At 36.4% G+C, this 20,038-nt stretch overlaps 1 protein-coding gene across 1 annotated transcript in view; it reads right to left on the bottom strand.

Moving 5' to 3' along the window:
* LOC117992561 (atrial natriuretic peptide receptor 2-like) overlaps positions 1-18,855 on the bottom strand; it is a 32,742-nt gene extending 13,887 nt beyond the window's left edge. The window contains exon 1 of the mRNA XM_034980285.2: positions 18,673-18,855. The gene's annotated coding sequence lies outside the window, so the exon portion shown is untranslated. The remainder of the gene's footprint in view (positions 1-18,672) is intronic.
* Positions 18,856-20,038: the final 1,183 nt, after the last annotated feature.

Genomic DNA, 20,038 nt, shown 5'->3' on the forward strand with positions numbered 1-20,038 from the left:
ACTTTCGTGCTAAATCTCTCTGTACCTAACTCTGACAAAAGCCGCACGCGATGAATAAGCACGTTTTAAGCTGTAAACAATATTGAAAGTATTTTTGTGTCTTTCAGATTCATAAGCGTCAGAGTCTCGATAAGCTCACGTTTATCCGTGGTCTAGAGTCTAGACAAGAGAATTTAGAAATCATAATAAACAACACTATCCCGAGCTGCCTTTGTTCCGTGGGAATTTAAACGATTACTTTCAACTGAAATGAAAAATATTTAAGTCTTCAGTTGCAGTGTGGATATTGTTCTTCTGAATACTTTTTCCGTTTACAAGTTTTAAAACAAGATACAGTTGAAAAATTAAAATCTGTCTTATCGATACTTCGATACTAATATTATAAATGCGAAAGTGTGCCTTTCTGTCTGTCTGTCTGCTAGCTTTTCACGGCCCAACAGTTTAACCAATTTTGATGAGATTTGGTACAGAGTTAGCTTATACCCTAACATAGGCTGCTGATTATCCCGGAAAATCAAATATTTCCCACGGGATTTTTAAAAATCTAAATCCACGCGGATGAAGTCGCGGGTATCATCTAGTAATACGTATACTTACATTGTTGCAACTTTTCCCTCAACCTCCATCCTCAAATTGTAACGAGCTCTCTTACTACTGCCTACTGATGTTGTTTTTCTCCTTTTTTAGGTCAGACAAGCTTGTACTAAAGTTTAATTAACTCCCAGTATTCAAAAGTTAAGTCGACTTAGATCTACTTAGTTTTTTCTTGTTTAATTACACCCCTAACCCGCTTAACTTTATTATCACAAATAACAAACTTAAGCGCTTACGCTACACTTTGTTTCTTTTATTAAAAAAGACAAAAAGAGGGTAAACGTCGACCTCTGCAGAAAAAGCTGAAGTTTACCTTATCAAAATGAAAAAATACGTTTACCTAATCCGCATCAGAGCTCTGGCACGTTACTTGCACGTTACTTATACCACAGAATACTAACTATACTCTGTAAACACTTTGTTTTAGTGTGCACTGACTTCCGCAATTTTTTGTAGAAGTCAGCTTTTTGCACTGTTAAAACACTTGCAGCTACACTTCTTCAAGTTTTGTATATTAAAATCGTTAATATGACAGTAAAGTGACTTCTGCAAGAAAACTTGCTAATGGATCATTGGTCTTGCAAAACACGCAGAAATTTACGTTGACATGACAGACTTCAGCAAGTTTTATTGCTAGTGGAAATTTGATGGCTATTTGGTTGGTTTATTGCCTTTCGATGCTGAGAATATAGAGTCTAAAGAAAAAAAATCTCTCAGCCTCAGTATTGGCAAGTTGATGAAGATGAATCATATGTTCACTCCATTCAGAGTTCCGGGGTGGGTGCTTTCTATTTCCACACCACTTGATTTATTGAGTGCTCTGGAAGCTGTCAATGAACGGACATGTCCTATTTATAAAGGTCAACCATTTATTATGTATAGCTAACCACGAATGATCTTTCAACTCCCATAATTGTGAAGAATATATTTTCACGTTACACCATGTCGGTGCCAGGCCGTGCCACAGAAAGGACACTTTCAAAAAGGTATACCTAAGCATACAAACAGATATAATATGATGAATATTATAGGTACATATCTCCTCTATGGCGGGTGCAGCGGCCATACGATGGTACGGAACCCTTCAAGTGCGAATCAGACTCGCACTTGACTAGATTTTGCCTAGTTTTATGTGCACGTAAAGGTTATGCGGATTATGTAAATAGGGAACTAGTTAAAGAGCCCTATCTTGAATTTTAAACCTCTTTGCGAGCTTTCTTGGAAACGATGAATAATTTAAGTGCCGCAGCACACTGCACAGCTTAATTTTCTCAATATACCTAAGTATTCTACTTTTAACGGTAAACCTATTTACTCTGTTAACAGCATATTATACGTATAATAAAAAGTTGATTTGAGTGACCAAGCATCAAGATTTAACGAATATTCTTCCCTTCCGAGTTCCGACAAAAATTTTCTCGTTGGGCGGTTATTCATCCGATCCGAGTCCGTGAAAATAAGTTCCGAAGTAGTCATAGAACTATTTGTATGGTACTTTATGCCCGTATTTTCACGGATTCTAATCGAAGTCTACTATTTAGTACTCCATTATATCCAGGGAAAAATTTCACGACTACAGCTCACTCTGATGACCTTAAACCATATTATTTAAGAACCTGCTCTCTGATTTTAATTAAGACATGTTGTGAAAATTGAACAAAATAGGTAAGTACAGATTCACACAAACTAAAACATACGCACACAATTTCTTAACCAAAATGAAAAATACAATATTTTGAGTAAGAAATTGTTTCTGCTTCGTCGCGGTTAAAATATATTTGGACAGGCTCAAAAATAGTTATTTTATCTTGGCATCTATAATGCAAATAAAAGTATTTGTTTTGAGGTCATATACTCTGGGTATTTTTTTCCATGTACCTACCTTTTCCTTACAAAGGAAGAAAGATAAAGCAGAAATCATGTGAAAATACCCAATAAATTCTGCAGTAGCTTACAAGTTCAAAGAATCATATAAAATATCTCTATTCATTCTTTGATATTCTTCATTCTACTCGAGATTCGAAGCAGTAAGAATTTTTATCCGATTGAAAATTTTATCTCGACCGCATTCCAACGGAAGAAAGGAAATACGTGAAAAGTGTTATTTATTTTGGCCCTTTATTCGTTTGACTTGACTTCGCAATAGAAATAAAACTTATAACAACAATTCTTTGAACTTTTTTCATAGTACGTTTATCCAATAAAGTCAATGTTTCTTTTTTACTTCGCTAGCTTTTAACTCGCTTAGCACGGTCAATTGTTTTAGGGTTCGTTAACATAAACCTTAAATACTTAGCAAATTCATTTTTCACGTCACAATAAGGCTAGTCTTGCACTAATGTCAAAGCAGATTTTTATACTGAGTCCTACTCACAGACAGAACATCATCAGAACTAGACGTGAGTGGTAGTTTTTAAACGTCTCTATGCGAGACTATTCTGTAGCCTAATATAAACGAGTTGGTATTCTTGTCGTCAGTGCTATATAGGCTGAATGACGTCACAAAAATACCAAGTACCTACATAGTTCTTGCCAACGTTGGCGCCAGTAATTCACAAGCTGAAAAGAAATTAAAAAACATAAATTTTCTCGCAATATTTTGCTCCTTTTTTACCATTCAATCCCGCTCCACATTTTTGCAAAATTATGCCTTTGAAAATCTAATTGAACCTAAGCCCCGCAAAAACGCGAACGGAGTGAAAAGAAAATATTATGTATTAAGTCGACATTTTAAAAAGTGGTTTTAAACATGCTCGCAATTAGGGCAACTGCTTGTATAACACCACCTAAGTAAGTTTTCCTATAGCATTAGCTGGATCTACACTGGATGATCCATTTCGGATCGGCGATCTGCGATGCACGATCCAGGAACGTGGAGCATCGATCGTGGATCGTATTCCTCCAATCCGGCTTTAAGAAACTCACGATTATGGTGCCTGTCACAACACGATACTCGCTGAATCAGTCGTGGCAAGGAGTGCGAGTTCCAACACGTGCGCATGAATCACCTCCATACGGACCGCGCCTCTGGATCGTGATCCTGCCGCGCGCGATCTAGTGGATCAATTCAATGAAATCCGTCTCCCAGATCAGCGCAGTAATTGAGACGAAGAGATTCATTCATTATAACTTTATGATAGAGTTCATTTTTATTATAACTTTATGTGCGCTCTATAGGTATACTCAACACTCAAGGATATTATACAATACCTACCTACATTATACCTATAACATGTTCTGCCATCCAATCATGTACCTAACGACTGCCTTTCATTAACATCGGACGATATTTTTTCAGTCGACATTTTTTATTTGCACAACTCGTTCTCGATGAATATGCGTCGAGTGTTTTTTACATTCGAATTTATTTTTCAATAGAGGGTTTATTTTTCTACTCATACAAACATACAAAGCTCTCTCTATGTTGAGCTATCTGATGAATACAGTTGCATGAGTTAATAGTTTAGCAATTTTGTTTTCATTGGATAAACATTCACTGTACCTACCTACAGTATTTTATTACAACGTTGTATGTTTGAAATGTAAGTATTGCAAATGGAGCTAATGAAATCTAAATAGGTATCAGCAGCCCGAATACAAAAAATGCGACACAATTATTATCTCTCTCGTGGTTTTTAACCGACTTTCAAAGAGGAGGTGGTTCTCAATTCGGCCCGTTTTTCCAACGCTATTAAATGACACATAATTATGTAATTGCATTTACAATGGAAAAGGTAGTTAGCTTTTAGTTGACTTTTTACCCCGTTTTTTCCTGATTTAGGATTGATTATGAGTAGTTAGTAGTATGTTCTTTTTCTTTTATTATGTATTAATAATGTAGGTGTTTTATCTAGATAAATATTTCTTCAAAGCAAAATCGTATCAACCTTAACAAACGATAAACGACTAAAACCTTGGATCATGTGGACCATCGATGTAGGAGGAATGTACTCCTGTGGACCTGCTTATATTCTTTCTTTTAGTCTGCCTATTCGGAAACTAAAAAACAATCTAGTAACCAACTCGCGAGACCGGGCAATTAACAGCAACCTTCTTTTAATTCATTCATCATTCATCATCATCATCATCAACCAATAGACGTCCACTGCTGGACATAGGTCTCTTGTAGGGACTTCCACACGCCACGGTCTTGCGCCGCCTGGATTCAGCGGCTCCCTGCGACTCGTCTGATGTCATCCGTCCACCTAGGGGGGGGTCTTCCAACACTACTTCTTCCGGTGCGAGGTCGCCATTCTAGCACCTTTCATCATTGGATCAAGTCAAAACCACAACAATTTAAAGCAAAGAAATATTACATCTCACTCGATTACTTTCTCTTTCGACAAAAGAACCTGACTTGTACCAAAAACTCAGTTCTTCAATTCACTAGAAAATAAATTGCTTTGAACACTACTACACCAGGTCTCACCGGTGCGCTAGTGTTTGAAAAATAAAATAAGATTTCTTTGGTCCAAAGTAAACATTGAATTATTCATACGCTCAGATAACCCGCAGAAAGCTTTTAACCTCAGAAGCAATTTAAAAAAAAACCGACCAAGTGCGAGTCGAACTCGCGCACGAACGTTTTCGTATCTATAAAACAAGCAAAAATGTTACCCCTTAAATGTTTATTTTATTCTGTTTTTTGGTATTTGTTGTTATAGCGGCAATAGAAATAGATGGGAATTGGGAATACATCTAGCTCACTGATCGAATACCTCAAGAAGATAGCGGAAAGCGCGTGGATGAGAAAGACAAGAAAACATGTTTGGTGGCGCCTCTCAAAAAGACTTATATTCAGCAGTTGCATATGCAAACTGATGGATGCAATTGAATTATAATTAGAGCTTCAATATGATCGGGCCTGATAGCAAGAAGCTATTCAGTCTTAGATTGAAGCGGGTTGGAAGGGGGAACAATAGAAGGGGTATAGTTTTTCAAACGAAAACCATTATAGGATCACTTTGCTGTCTGTCTGTCACGAAACCTATAGGGTACTTCCCGTAGGCCTAGAATCATGAAATTATAGGTAGGTCTTATAGCAGACATGAGGGTAAAAAACCAGCCAAGTGAGGGTTCCGTATACGGACCGTATACAGTGTAGTACATATATAGTACAGTACATATATACAGTGGTATTTTTTCGACATTTTGCACGATAATGCAAAAACTATGATGCATAAAAAAAAATCTGTTTTAGAATGCACAGGTAAAGAAAAGCCCTTTCATATGATACCCCACTTGATATAGTTATCTTACTTCGAAAATTGAAAATACTAATTATTAGTTCATGACCACAATTTATTTTTTTGTGTGATCTAACCCTAAATTCACGGTTTTCAGGTTTTCTCCGAATGTCTGCTATAAGAATTACCTACCTGCCAAATTTCGTGATTCTAGGTCAACGGGAAGTACCCTGTAGGTTTCTTGACTGACAGACAGACCGACAGACAGACAGACAGACAGACAGACAACAAAGTGATCCTATAAGGGTTGCGTTTTTCCTTTTGAGGTACGGAACCCTAAATACGAAAACCGTGAGTATGTGGTTACATGACAAGAAAAAAAAATGTTCATGAAAAAATATTACTATTTCCAACTTTTAAAGTAAGGTAAGTAGGTACCAAGTGGGGTATCATATGAAAGTGCTTTACTTGTACATTCTAAAACAGATTTTTATTTATTTTTAGGCATAATAGTTTTTGATTTATCGTTCAAAATGTCTATGAAATACGATTCTAGTACGGATCCTCAATGCGCGAGGCTGACTCGCACTTGGCAGGTTTTTTATATGGCTAAACAAAATCAAATGGGACTCAGTGCGTCACTCTGGCGTATCTATTGAAAGAAAATCTCTAACACAAATAAAATTGAGACCGATATCAATATTACCCTTGTGGCTGCTAGGGGTAGATGTTATTTGATTGCGAGACTAAAATTCCGAAGTAAAATACTATGAGAAATTCATTTTTAGGGTTCCGTAGCTCAAAAGGGAAAAAGGAATCCTTATATGATCATTTACTGTCTGTCTGTCTGTCTGTCCGTCGTGTCTGTCAAGAAAACCTATAGGGTACTTCCTGTTGGCCTAGAATCATAAAATTTGGTAGGTCTTATAGCACAAGTAAAGGAATAAATCCGAAAACCGTAAATTTGTGGTTATATCACATAAATAAAAATTAAAATGTGTTCATGAACAAATATTAGTAGATATTTTCAATTTTCAAAGTTTGAGAACTATACCAAAGCTTAGTAGGTAAGCCAACGTCGTGTAAAATTTTCGCAACATGAAATAATCGGTCAAGTGCGAGTCGAACTCGCATACGAAGTCCTGATTCTGTAGGTACCAAGAAAGGTTGCAAGAAAAAACACTTTCTTAATTTTCATGACGGTCATTTTGAAATCCTTATTATTTGGTGTTATAGCGGCAATAGAAATACATATTGTATGAAAATTTCAACTCTCTACCTATTACGGTTCACGAGATACCACCCGCTGACAGACAGACGGACGGACGGACAGCGGAGTCTTAGTAATAGGGTCCCGTTGGCACCCTTCGGGTACGAAACCCTACAAAAGATGAAGTCGTAAAAAATATTGTAGTTAAAACAATGACTTTTACTGCAAATAAGATAACTTTTCCATTCTTCAAACAAAAAGCAAAACAAACAACATTGTTGAAAGTTGGGAAGGACTTGTGATCCATACAAAAGCCAGCCGGGACTAATTCTAAACTAAAATAAAACTGAAAAAGCCTAGCCTTTTTGCTTTCGACTAATAAAGTATTTGATCCAGTTGTGAAGCTTTTACTAGCTTCTTATTTTGTGCTTTTAGTTTCTCTGCGTATTATCCACAACTTCCAGCTTTTATAAAATAACGAAGGTTTGGCACGCGCTGGCTCTTAGTCCATAATAATGTGTGTGTGTGTGTGTGTGTGTGTGTGTTTGTGTGCATGTATGAGTACGCTCATCTGTACCTACCTATATAGATTGATCTCTTTCGGTTTTTTGAAGGTCCAGGTTTTAAGTTCTAATAAAAATACTTTGTTTAGTTGATTAGTATGTCAGTCAGTCGAATTCTCCTTTAAAATTATAGATATCTAATAAATATACTTAAATTAAATCAAACCATACTGTTACATTGAATTATTATTATTTCCCGCTATTATACCTAATCCATTCCATATACTTATTAGCCGAACCTCAAAATCCGATATCATTGTCAGTACACATTAATTTCCTGATTGAATACTATTCTATAGCGATGAATATATAAAGATTGAAGCAAACCAAACGCGTGATAGCAGCGCGGAGCGACGGTAGCAGCACAACATGTAAGTAGGTACACGACAGGTCGATATGGCGATCGGGGTATGAGACGAGGGGCCGTCCCGCGCACACGCACGTCAGCCGCGCTACCCGCACTGGGTAAGGGCGCGGGTTGTGCGTCATGCGGGTTATGTGATGGCAATCGAGGCGTCCCAACCCCAATCTCGATCTGGGTTATATACGTACTCAATGTTTCTACCTAAGTAAAACGTCCTGCCGCGAAAAACCATCTCACTGACTGGGCGCGTAATTCTCTCCCTTCTTGTTTTCTAGATGTCTACGTGACTTCTTTATTTTTAATACAAGGAACTGTATCACTGCGGTATACCTTTATGTATGTCATCAAAATATAATGTAGTATGTTTTGTTGGTATTTTCAGCATTCCGTACCCGAAGGGTGCCAACGGTATCCTATTACTAAGACTCTGCTGTCCGTCCGTCCGTCCATCCATCCGTCCGTCCGTCAGTCTTTCTATCAGCAGTATCGGGTTCTCGTGAACCGTAATAGGTAGAGAGGTGAAGTTTTCACAGAACGTGTATTTCTACTGCCGCTATAACAACAATAAGTAATAAAAAAATTAAAATGGCTGTCATACGATGGTAAGGAACGCTTCGTTTGCATTTTGCCGAAAACCGAATAGGTTTGTCAAAAACTTGTATTAAGTAGGTACCTACTAGTAAACTACACAATATGTTGTTTGTGGGTTATACCAACATGGTGTTTGAAGTATGCCAAACTGGAGTTCAACGTCAAGTCTTACGTATGCAGAAGCTATCGCGCGATTCTTTTTGGCATTCACAAATGGTTTTACAAAGCTCTTAGTATTACATCTCCAGGAGCTGAGTATGGGGCTGTAACAGCGCGATGCCGCGCGCGGTTTGTTTGTCACAGCCTCACCATTCTCATTAAACCTCGCCAAATTAATTTATAAACGGATGTTTCAACTTCGGGGCGAACGAATTTTCCAATTTTCCGTGATGTGAGGTTGACCGTAAATTACTCAACTCATTATACAAAATTAAATTTTCTGTAGCGGTTAGGTATTTTTTACCGTGCCATAAACATGACGGGGCTAATTTTCCTTAACTTTTATTCCCAACTTCGTTCTCGTGGTTGTTTTCAAATCCCGCGGGGACCCTTTGTTTTCCTCGGATAGGCCAATTAATAATCCTCTTTACTTGTCTAGGAAAATCAGTTCATCAGGTGCAGAAATTTCGAAAATGAGCCTGAACACACATACAGACAAGTAAAGAAAATTATTTTCACGTTGTACCTACTAAATAAAACGCAGTTTTTCAAACCTGTTCATAATATAATAAAGTGAATGTATTGAATAATTAACTATATACCTACCATTGACTAGGAATTCTTGAGTATAAGCCATGTCGGTTAGGTTTCACTATTCACTTTGCCCACAAAGTTGTAGGTACCTATAGTTGTGATTGTATCGAATAATTAGCTACTTAACTAATAATATGTACTATATACCTACCATTGACTAGGAATTCTCGAGTATAACCCAGGTCGGTTAGGTCATCAACTATTCACTTTGCCCACAAAGTTGTCTTTATGGCATTAATCAGTGACCCGTCAAGACCGCAACAATATTTTAGTTATTCTGAGTTCTCCTTAAATTTCTATATACAAGGTAGACCAAATATTCCCTACCCTACTCTCTCAAAATTTTCAAGGCTTATTTGTCGTCTGAAAAGTTCCTCAGTATTGTATACCTATAACCTACCTACTACACAACATATGTACGCCGCTACGGCTAATATGTTGAATGTTTATAATAATTGTCATCTTTTGTAACACACATTATGCAAATAAAGAATTTATATTTCTATTGCTATTATCAGTATTCAGTTTTATCCAACTAGTCTAGTCTAGTTATATATATATATATATATATATATATATATATATATATAAAGTTATAGGTAGGTAAGATAAGGGCTTAAGTAGGTATATTTTTAGTTTTAAGTCCCATCTTAATCCGTAAGCGTTATTACTAGCAGGTATTAAAGAGCAATTTTATATTTTTTTTTTTTTTTTTAATATATATATAAAATAATATAAAATAGTCAAAAGCCAACTTCAGCTACCTAATCCTAAAACATCCCTATCTTTAGAAGAGAAAAAGAAAGTTTTTAGTGATCTTTTTATAGTATCAAAACACGAAGAACTGAAACGGGAGTATATAGATAGAGAATATGAAGATTTGGAAGGCTTAAGGTTCTTAGAGAAGGATATAAAGGATGCTGCAGATAGAGTAAAGAAAGGGAAAGCCCCAGGCCCAGACTCAATACCACCGGAAGTTATAAAACAGGTAATATTGAAATTTCCACTCTATTTTACCCAGCTATTTAACGGACTCCTAGAGAACGGAAAGTTTCCTAAGAGCTGGAAGCTCTCAAAACTCGTCCTTATGATGACAAACCAAAAAAGTCGCCAAGCGAGCCTAATAAATATAGACCGATATGCCTGATCAATGTTCTAGCTAAGACATACGAAAGACTTCTCAACACTAGACTCATACAGGAAATCGATAGAAACGGAGGACTCCAAGAAAATCAGTATGGCTTTAGAAAGGGAAGAACGACAATAGACGCAATAAGGCAAGTTATTAGTATCGCAAGTCAAGCAAAAAAAGAAAATAAATGGAATGGTTTAATTCTGGTTGATGTTCGAAACGCGTTCAACACTGCATCCTGGTCGAAAATAATAGCTAAGCTGAAAATGAAGAACATAAACAAATACTTAATAAATAGCATAATAGACTACCTAGATCAAAGAGCTATTCAATTAAAGAAAGGAGTTCGAGTCGAAATAGGAGGAGGTGTTCCCCAAGGATCAGTCCTTGGTCCAACCCTATGGAATATATTGTATGACGACGTTATGTTGGTAGAAGTTCCGGAAGGTGTTAAGCTAATTTGCTATGCAGATGACTTAGCAGTGTCAGTGACAGCCAATAATGCGGAAGATCTAGCTAGGAAAGGGGATGAAGCTCTGCATAGCATAATGTTATGGATGACCCACAACCATTTAGAAATCGCTCCAGAAAAAAACGGTTGCTATTATTTTCAACAGGAGACTAAGCGCGGATAACATCTTTACGTGCGGCAATACACATTTAAAACCCACCCCAACCGTTACTTACCTAGGAGTGACTCTGGACTCGCGGCTGAATTTCGGTAGACACATAAATCTGGTGTGTGAAAAGGCACAAAAAACCATTAAGGCACTCACCTCAATACTCCCAAATACACGTGGACCGAATTCGCGGAAAAGAAGGACTCTTGCTCTTGCAATGCAGTCCACCATAATGTATGCGGCTCCTATATGGGTAACAGCCATGGACAAGGGAACACACAGGAGGACAGTGTTGAGCACCCAGCGTATGATGGCGTTGAGAACCTGCTGCGCCTATAAAACAACATCCACCGATGCTGCCCTCGTACTGGCGAATTTAATCCCAGCTCATCTCTTGGCGAGGGAAAGATCTGAGAGCTATGGACTGAAATTACCAGAAGAAAGAAAAGCCATCAGAGATAGGACCCTGGTTAGATGGCAAGAGGAATGGGACCAGTCTACAAATGGACGATGGACGCATAGACTGATTAAAAATATAAATAGCTGGGTATCCAGGAAACACGGAATACTGACGTTTCGAATGACACAGTGCTTCACAGGACATGGGGTGTTTATGCAGTATACAGAGCGCATAAAAAAGAGAAACAGCAGTAAGTGTATGTACTGCATAGAACCGATAGACGATGCAGAACATACACTGTTCCATTGTCCTCAGTTTCAGGAAGAAAGAAGGAATGTCGTAGCCGAGCTGGGAGGAGAGTTTGGAGTGGAGAGCCTCATAAGCACAATGCTGGAAGAGAAAAAGAAGTGGCAGATAGTTCAGAAATACATGGAAGGTATAATGGAAAGTAAGGAGAAAGACGAAAGAGGAGGAAGATGAGTTAGTCCGCGGCAGTAATGGTAGGCCAACAAGGCGGGAACATTACTGCTTAGAGAAAGGAGGGGTTTTTAGTCGGTAGGAGTCCGGCACTATGTCCATGAGGATTTTCCCCTCCTAAGAAAAAAAAAAAAAAAAAAAAAAAAAAAGGTATTAAAGAGCAAATCGAGAAATAATCCTTTTAGTTTCATAACGCTATTGAATTATTTATCTTCTTACTGAGACATCGCGAAAGACTTCATCATTTCAAACTCTATTATGTTTTATTCAAACAAACTTTGCTGGCTCTTTTGTCAAAGATCTCTTATTAATAAATTAATTCTCTTCCGCAGATGAGAGTTTTATTTAGTACTAGCTTATGCCCGCGACTTCGTCTGCGTGGACTACACAAATTTCGTTGATTTGTTTTCTTAAACCAAGAGAAACATAACCAAACAAACGAATATTTTATTTATTACTTTTTAGATGTAAAGCAGAACGATGGAAAAAGTGTTCTATTTTATATTAAAAGGCACTGAATTATAACTTAACTAGCTTATGCTCGCTACTTCGTCCGCGTGGACTACACACATTTCAAACCCCTATTTCACCCTCTGAGGTTGAATTTCCAAAAACCCTTTTATTATGACGTCGGCATCCGCCTACGTCATAATAGCTGTCTGCATGCCAAATTTCAGTCCAATCCGTCCAATAGTTTGTGCTGTGCGTTGATAAATCAGTCAGTCCGTCACCTTTTCCTTTTATATATTTAGATAACTATTACCTACTTAAAATACCAGAAACGTATAGGTAAGTACATAAATACCGCACAATTTAACAGTAAAACTGTCAACCTCTCTATGTTGGAAGTGGATATGGAGAACGAGTGGAAAATCCTATAAATCAATTCGTAAAATTAATTACTAGCAAAGCCCCGGATGAGTCGAACACAATCTATCTCTATCAGGTCCCGAATTTCTGGCAAATTGTGATTGAACAATCGAAATCGAAAACAAAAACGATTGAGAAGTAATCTACTCAATACCCTACTACTTATGTTAACGATGTCGAGAAATTCTATTTGTGCAAAAACATTTAATCTAGCAAACAAACAAACACTTTGCAAAAACAAACAAAACAAGAGATTTTTAAAGAACTTAAAGTCCAATTTAATTTAGATGCTCAAATTTAGATAAGTATAGGTAGATAATCTATAAAGTTATGCCGTACCTTTGCCTTCTGAACACGCAATTTTCGCAAGGTAAGGTATAAAGTATTAAGTCTGTAAGAAAACGAATGAATAATGTAAACATTGCGTGACAGAATACGCATAATGTGAATTTTCGTAGCCATGCTACCTAGTTGCTATAAACTTGACGGTGTAAAAGTTTATTTTTAAAATGACCGTGATACAAAGACTGACGGACAGACTGACTGGACGAAACTAGGGTTCCTCGTTTAGTACGTTCCTAAAAACGTTATTAAAATCACACACAACAACTTTTTGTACGTATAACGATATACAATCTTAGGCACGATATTTGAATAATGTAATAGGTATTTTGCTCGAAGAACTTCCGTACAAAAGCTGGCGTGACTTCGTTATAAGACCGTATTGACCTTCACAGCAATGCGACAATTTCTCAATAAATACCTAGCTACCCGTCACGCTATATCGTCGACTTAAGTGTAGCACGGACTATACAAACTACGGCTCTACGCACACACATGTATCTTGACATTGGATGAATGCTATACCCTCAGTGTGGAAACCGCTTTTTTTTTCATCATCCTTGGGATAGGACATCATTAGTTCCCCAAACTGAAGATCTGCAGGAGCCGTAGGGAGATGATCTGGAGCCCGCCACCACGCTCCCTAGCGCGACAAGTAGCATATGTGGATTGTAGATGCGTGGCACCCCGAGTGGCGGCTAGAGGACGGTTATAATATTATGGGTGAGACTCAGTTGGCCCATCGCGCGTCGTACTAAACTGCTAGAGTGCACCGACGCTTGATAGCACTCATTACCATCATAAAAAAATCATCGGAAGTCATCAAAAACCTTAGATTGATAAAAAAAGAAGCTGAGCTTGGCGGCACTCTGCTCGGTCTGTGGGCGCCTTACTTACGTCTTAGTACTTGCTATACAAACATTGAAAATTGATTTCTAAGCCTTTAAAGTTTATGGTTGTAGAGTATAAATAGCCATGATGCTCTGAAACGGTGAAGTACTCTTATTAATCGCATACGGTTTTGTGACTTTTTAGACCTTTTTTGAAAAACTTACTTAATTATTTCTTCATTTTGACGACGCATAAACACGTATTACATTTCTCAAGATTTTTTGGTCACAAAATTAATTTTTCTGCCCAACTAAATAACTATGGTGAGACAAATAAGATAAAATTTACGTTGGAAAAACTTTAAGGCCTGAGTTCCACCGTACTTTTAAACTTATTCGTAAATACGATCCATGTAAGCGACTGATGTCCGATTTAGAACCACATGACCTCTAGACCCGTTTGCTACAGGAATAGGACCACGACCCCGTTGATCTGACGACATCACCAAGCTTGTGGGAAAATCTTAGAACAGGTTCACCCAACACCGGGAAGATTGGCGACCACATGAAAGTTGTATGTCCAAAGACGGGTGACTTTTCGGTAGATAGCGCTACATAAACAAAAAATCGCGACAATTCAGCGGAAGAAACCTATCCAAGAACAGCCAGTTCGATATAAACTTGATCGGAAGCGAATAAAAGTCAGACACACTTGGTCGCATGCCAAATAAAGATACGCGACGCGAAAGATAGGTTCACATAGCTTCACATAATTTCCAACCATATATTTTTTTTTTAAAATGCTCGGGTAAGTGCTCAGAAGGTAGGTTTAAAAATCACATAACTTTTCCATCTAAGTATTCTTTAGAAAATGCTTGGAATAAAGCTTTTGAAAGCTAGATTAGAAACGAGCAGAACGCATCATCTAAATATATAAAAGGAAAAAGTGACTGACTGACTAACTGACTGACTGACTGACTGATCTATCAACGCGCCCCTTAGGGGCATCTATTCCGCCTGCCTTTTACATATTATACTATGTCAGCGTATTTTTAAATATTTTTATGTTCTTCTGGACCTACTATATATTTAAGAAATACAGTTCTCAGAAATAGACCAAAACAACATGGGAATCAATGAAATTACGTAGGGAAGGTTAAAAGTGAACAGTTGAATTATTTTTGCTGGAAAGGTTTCTTTAGTTTTAATATGGTTGTGAGACTCATTTTAGAATTATGTTCAAAGATTATAAATAAAACATTTTAATAATTTCATATTTTACTTATTTTTCACAATATGGCCCCTATCCTCCTTGGCATTTTCATGGCGGGGAATCTATCCCATCAAAAGGCAGCTATCCCCAAAAAAATGGGTCTACAAAAATTCAATTTCTGCAAAACCAGTAATTGTTAGGTCCATAAAAACTAGTCGTAACGTTACATGAAAGATTAAACTAGCTATACTAACAGGGATCATTCAAATTATATTATTATTTTTTAAAATTAGTATGCTTTTTCAAAAAGTGGGGCATCTATCCCGCCTTTACCCTACTGTAAGTATATTTCCTTAGAATAATCCTTCACTACCGCCTCGGAAATGTTTCGCAGCTCATTTATAGTCGGTCGGCGTGCCTTTGTTCAAGCTTTCCTTCCGTCACGACGACCTTCATACAGCGACACCTCGGCAAGTAATAAATACATAACTACACTTTATGTCCCGCCGATATTGACTATTGCTGAAATAATATTAGCCCGCGGAGATTTAATTAACTAACTTTAATAATAAATCCTAATCTTAATATCCGAACACCCCATCCATTCTAATATTATAAATGCGAAAGTGGGTCTGTCTGTCTGCTAGCTTTTCACGGCCCAAAAGTTTAACGGATTTTGATGAAATTTGGTACAGAGTTAGCTTACATACCGGGGAAGGACATAGGCTTTTTATACCGGAAAATCAAAGAGTTCCCACGTGATTTTGAAAACCTAACTCCACGCAGATGAAGTCGCGGGCATCATCTTTATCTTAAATAAAAAAAGGAAAAGCCAACTGACTGACTGACTGACTGATCTCTCAACGCACAGCTCAAACTATGACGTAGACATCCACTAAGAAATTATTATGTTAAAAGCAAGTGACATTTTATTGCTTGCTTGAAACATGCTTGAAACACACATCACTCCAAAAAGGTGCATGACGAATAGAAATCAGAATAGAAGGCTGAAGCCTTACGGCGATTACGCAATGCACCGATTATCTACGACATATGTCATAAGCTACCATAGAAACCAAAAGGAACGTTTTTTCATGGACTCGGTTCTGATAGTGCGTAACTGCCGTCACGGCGTATGTCGTAGATATTTTTTATATCCGTATTTTCACGGATTCGTGTCCGATTAGTGCGTGATCGCTGTTAATCACCGTTTCAACTATGCTATCTGCTCTTATTTGGGTGTAATATTAAATAATTTATTCACTAAATATACCTATCATTCAATGTCTGCCGATTCAAAAATACTTGTAAAAGTTTAATTGAATAAAAAATATTTTTATTTTATTTTATCGCTATAATAGAAACGAAGAGTTCGTCGAACGCACCAAAATTTAATGTTTGCTGCGACGAAACCGATGCACAATTCCATTCTAGTCTGAAAGCTAGGGCTTGTTTTATATCAAGTTCAATTTAAAACGCATTTGTCTATAGGTTAGATTACTGACTCCATATATTGTCTAGTTGGAAACATTATTTTCTTAACTATTTTGTTGAAAAATGAATACGGTTCAACTTCCAATCCATTGCTATTTGAATCTATATATACGGATTTTCTTTTTAGGTAGGTCTGTTTATAAATAAAAGCAGTACATTTCACAAAAAATTGTTAATTCAATTTAATTTTGTTTCTGAAACTATAATATGTATCTAAGCTTTCAGAATGTCAATAAAAGAAAATACCTAACTCACTCTCTAATTGATTTACAAACGCCTTGAACCTAGTGTGCAGGCAGGCAGGGTTTTTCGAAATTTCCACAGGATAGAGAATAAAGAACATTTAAGATTAATTATTTCCTCGCCCAGCGAAGCCGTAAACAGTCGCTAAATTAGTAAATTGCAGGTAATAGTAGAGTTAACCAATTTTTAATTGTGATATACTATTGTCTAAAATACTAAATATATTCCTCTTTTATTGTAAAGAAATAAAAATATAACTCGTCGTACTTAATTAATTTTCTTATAATAACTCTACGAAAGTGGCCGTATTTTATCGTGGAAATCAACAATTTTCGAAGCATGAAATTAAGTTTTAACGACCGCTTGACATAAAATCTCTCCGTGGGAATACAGCCGACGACGGCGTTTGGTGAAAGTTACATTGTGCTAAGACCAATCTATAGCTGTCAATAACTATAAAATAATTTTATAACTCCCATCAACGCCAGAAGAAAACTCTCAAAGTTTTCAAACTTATAATAGTCCTGTGAAATTGGATATGATGTAGCAAGCTGAAAAGTAATAAATACTTTTTAAACTCATAAAGTTACATGTTATGACGTTTGTAGACTCGTATTTTTTATATTTTACAATCCTTTATCGTATACTAAAATAGACAAAGTTCTCTAAAAGATAATTGTAATATTGTGCTTAGATCTACCATGTTGATACAAAAAGTTGGCTGGTATATGGCGTTGAATCTTGACGATTTTCAAAGGTATTTAGATTTTACCTTTTTTCATCCAACACCATAATTATCACCATTAAACACTAATTAGTAAGTAGACCATCACATTACACTACAATATAGTATTTTTAGCAAGAATCGGCACGTTTTATCCATATGACAAAGGAAACTTAGTATTTATTCCTGATAGGTATTTTGTTTGTTACTTTTTTACGCTTTAGCTTCTCAAATATTTTCAAAGAAATGTGGCACAAAACTTAAGCTCTGCTGGACAACGACATAGGATACTTTTTGTTGCGCGAAAACAAAGGCGGATATTTAAAAAACCTAGGTCCATTCGGATATAATCGCAAGCAGAAACATAGTAAATTATATCAATTTATTTACCAGTAAATCTCCTTCATTGGCTAACCTGTTCTTAAATTCTATTTACTCTGCATTTTCTTAATCCCAAAGCGAAGTTTATTTTAGTACTACTAATCTTAATAGGCAAACAATACATCTTTTTCTGCTCCAAAAAACCGTAATATCTCTACTATTAGGCTTATAAGCCACTAGGGAAAACATTTCTCTTTTTTATATAAAATACCAATGTTTTTTTACTCACTAAGATTAAATGGTTCTAATCGTTTCATTACGTACCTTAATGAAAATTATACGTTCAAAAAAATAAAGGTACACGAGAAAGTATTTTTGCCTACTGCTTTTGCTATTGTATTTTCATTAAAACTTTAATTTCGTTTAATGCGCCTTTGTGATTGAGTATTTCGTTTTGTTTTCTATACTAGTTATATGTACGCGTTTTATTTAAGTATTAACATTAAATTGAAAACTCTAAATGGTCTATAATTACAAACAATCCACTTATATTATTAAAATAAACAACATAGTTATTGAAAAACATTTTTTTTTTGTAATATCAAAGCTGAAAATAACTTAAAGTTAACGACGACCATGTAAATTAGGTGCAAAGTAGTTAAAATAATGAACATCCACGTTCCGTCCACATTCTAGATGCCAACGTGCGACTTACTAAGAACAACACAAATCATCTACAACTTACGTTGAGAATTCCACGACAAAGCACAAAAAGTCACTTAACACACAAACCACTTTACACCTTGTAAAATACTTGTAATAGAGTTAGTATATTTTATTCGTGTAGCGTGTATTAATTTCCTACGGAAACAGCTACGAGCGTAGCGTGCTACAGGCGTAGCGAGACTGTCGTAGAAGCGCCCGGCCTACGGAGGTTCGCAAGGAACTGTGATCAATGAGGCTTCACGCCTCGGTCGGAGGTACAGTTTACGGTCCCATGATTTACTCGCATTATGGTGTATTTATGATGTGTTTGAATACGCAATTTTATAATGATATTCCCATTTCTTCGTTCCGTGTCAAATTATGTGTTTGAACTTTAGGGATTGTTTTGATTTGAGTGCGTGTCTGAGTTTTGAGAGACACGAGCGATATTACTTAGTAGGGGCGACAAAGTAAATCACTTAATTTTGGTTTTTGACGATTTTTAGTCGTAATGCAACGGATGGAGTTTGAACTCGTACAATCTTTAGGATTTCAGTCCATTTCCTGACCGTTGAAACTAAAAGTTGCAAAATGCAAAGCTAACCAGAGATCGTAACTGGATGATTTACGAAACATTAAAGGTCAGTTTTTGGTCATAAATTTACAGTTAAAGGAATATTAAAATAGGATTGAGGAAGTGAAACTCGGAGTTGATAAACTTGTACTTAAACATAAATTTATAAAGCAGCTTAGTTTACTACAGCATGCATGTAGGTAATAATATTATTACACTGTCAACCAAATTACAAAGTTCCATACAAATTGTTTCGGTAAAAATAATAATATCTTTGCAAGATTTAAAACAAAAATATGAAAGTGAATGCAAATAAAACTGTATAAAAAAGCTTTTCTTACGTAAAGAAATCGCAAAATTAAAATTGGTAGGAAGTTATTTTAATTTTGTCTTCTGTCTCTGAAAAATCTTAAGATATTTTCATTTAAAAGTAAAAGAGCAGGTTTGTATAATTCAAGCTAAAACCATTTTTGCAATTCTATTTTTGTCACATTTCGCCTAGGGAGGGCTTGGAAGCGTACTTATTGGATAGAATTGAATTTATGCCGCTAACTGGTTCTGACATTTTCGCTACGTTTCAAGATTAGCAGACGTCCTCGACATTTTTTATGTAAAAAAAAACTCAATATTCTTATTATTGGGTGTGATTAGAAATTTGATATATCTAGGCCAACTTACACAAAAACACTGATTAAAAAAAACAGATTTAGTTAAATTAGATTAGATTAGTGCCTCAATAGCTCAACCGGTAAAGGAGTGGACTGAAAACCGAAAGGTCGACGGTTCAAACCCCGCCCGTTGCACTATTGTCGTACCTACTCCTAGCACAAGC

This window comes from Maniola hyperantus, chromosome 21 (assembly GCF_902806685.2).
Source record: "Maniola hyperantus chromosome 21, iAphHyp1.2, whole genome shotgun sequence".
Classification (NCBI taxonomy): Eukaryota; Metazoa; Arthropoda; class Insecta; order Lepidoptera; family Nymphalidae; genus Maniola; species Maniola hyperantus.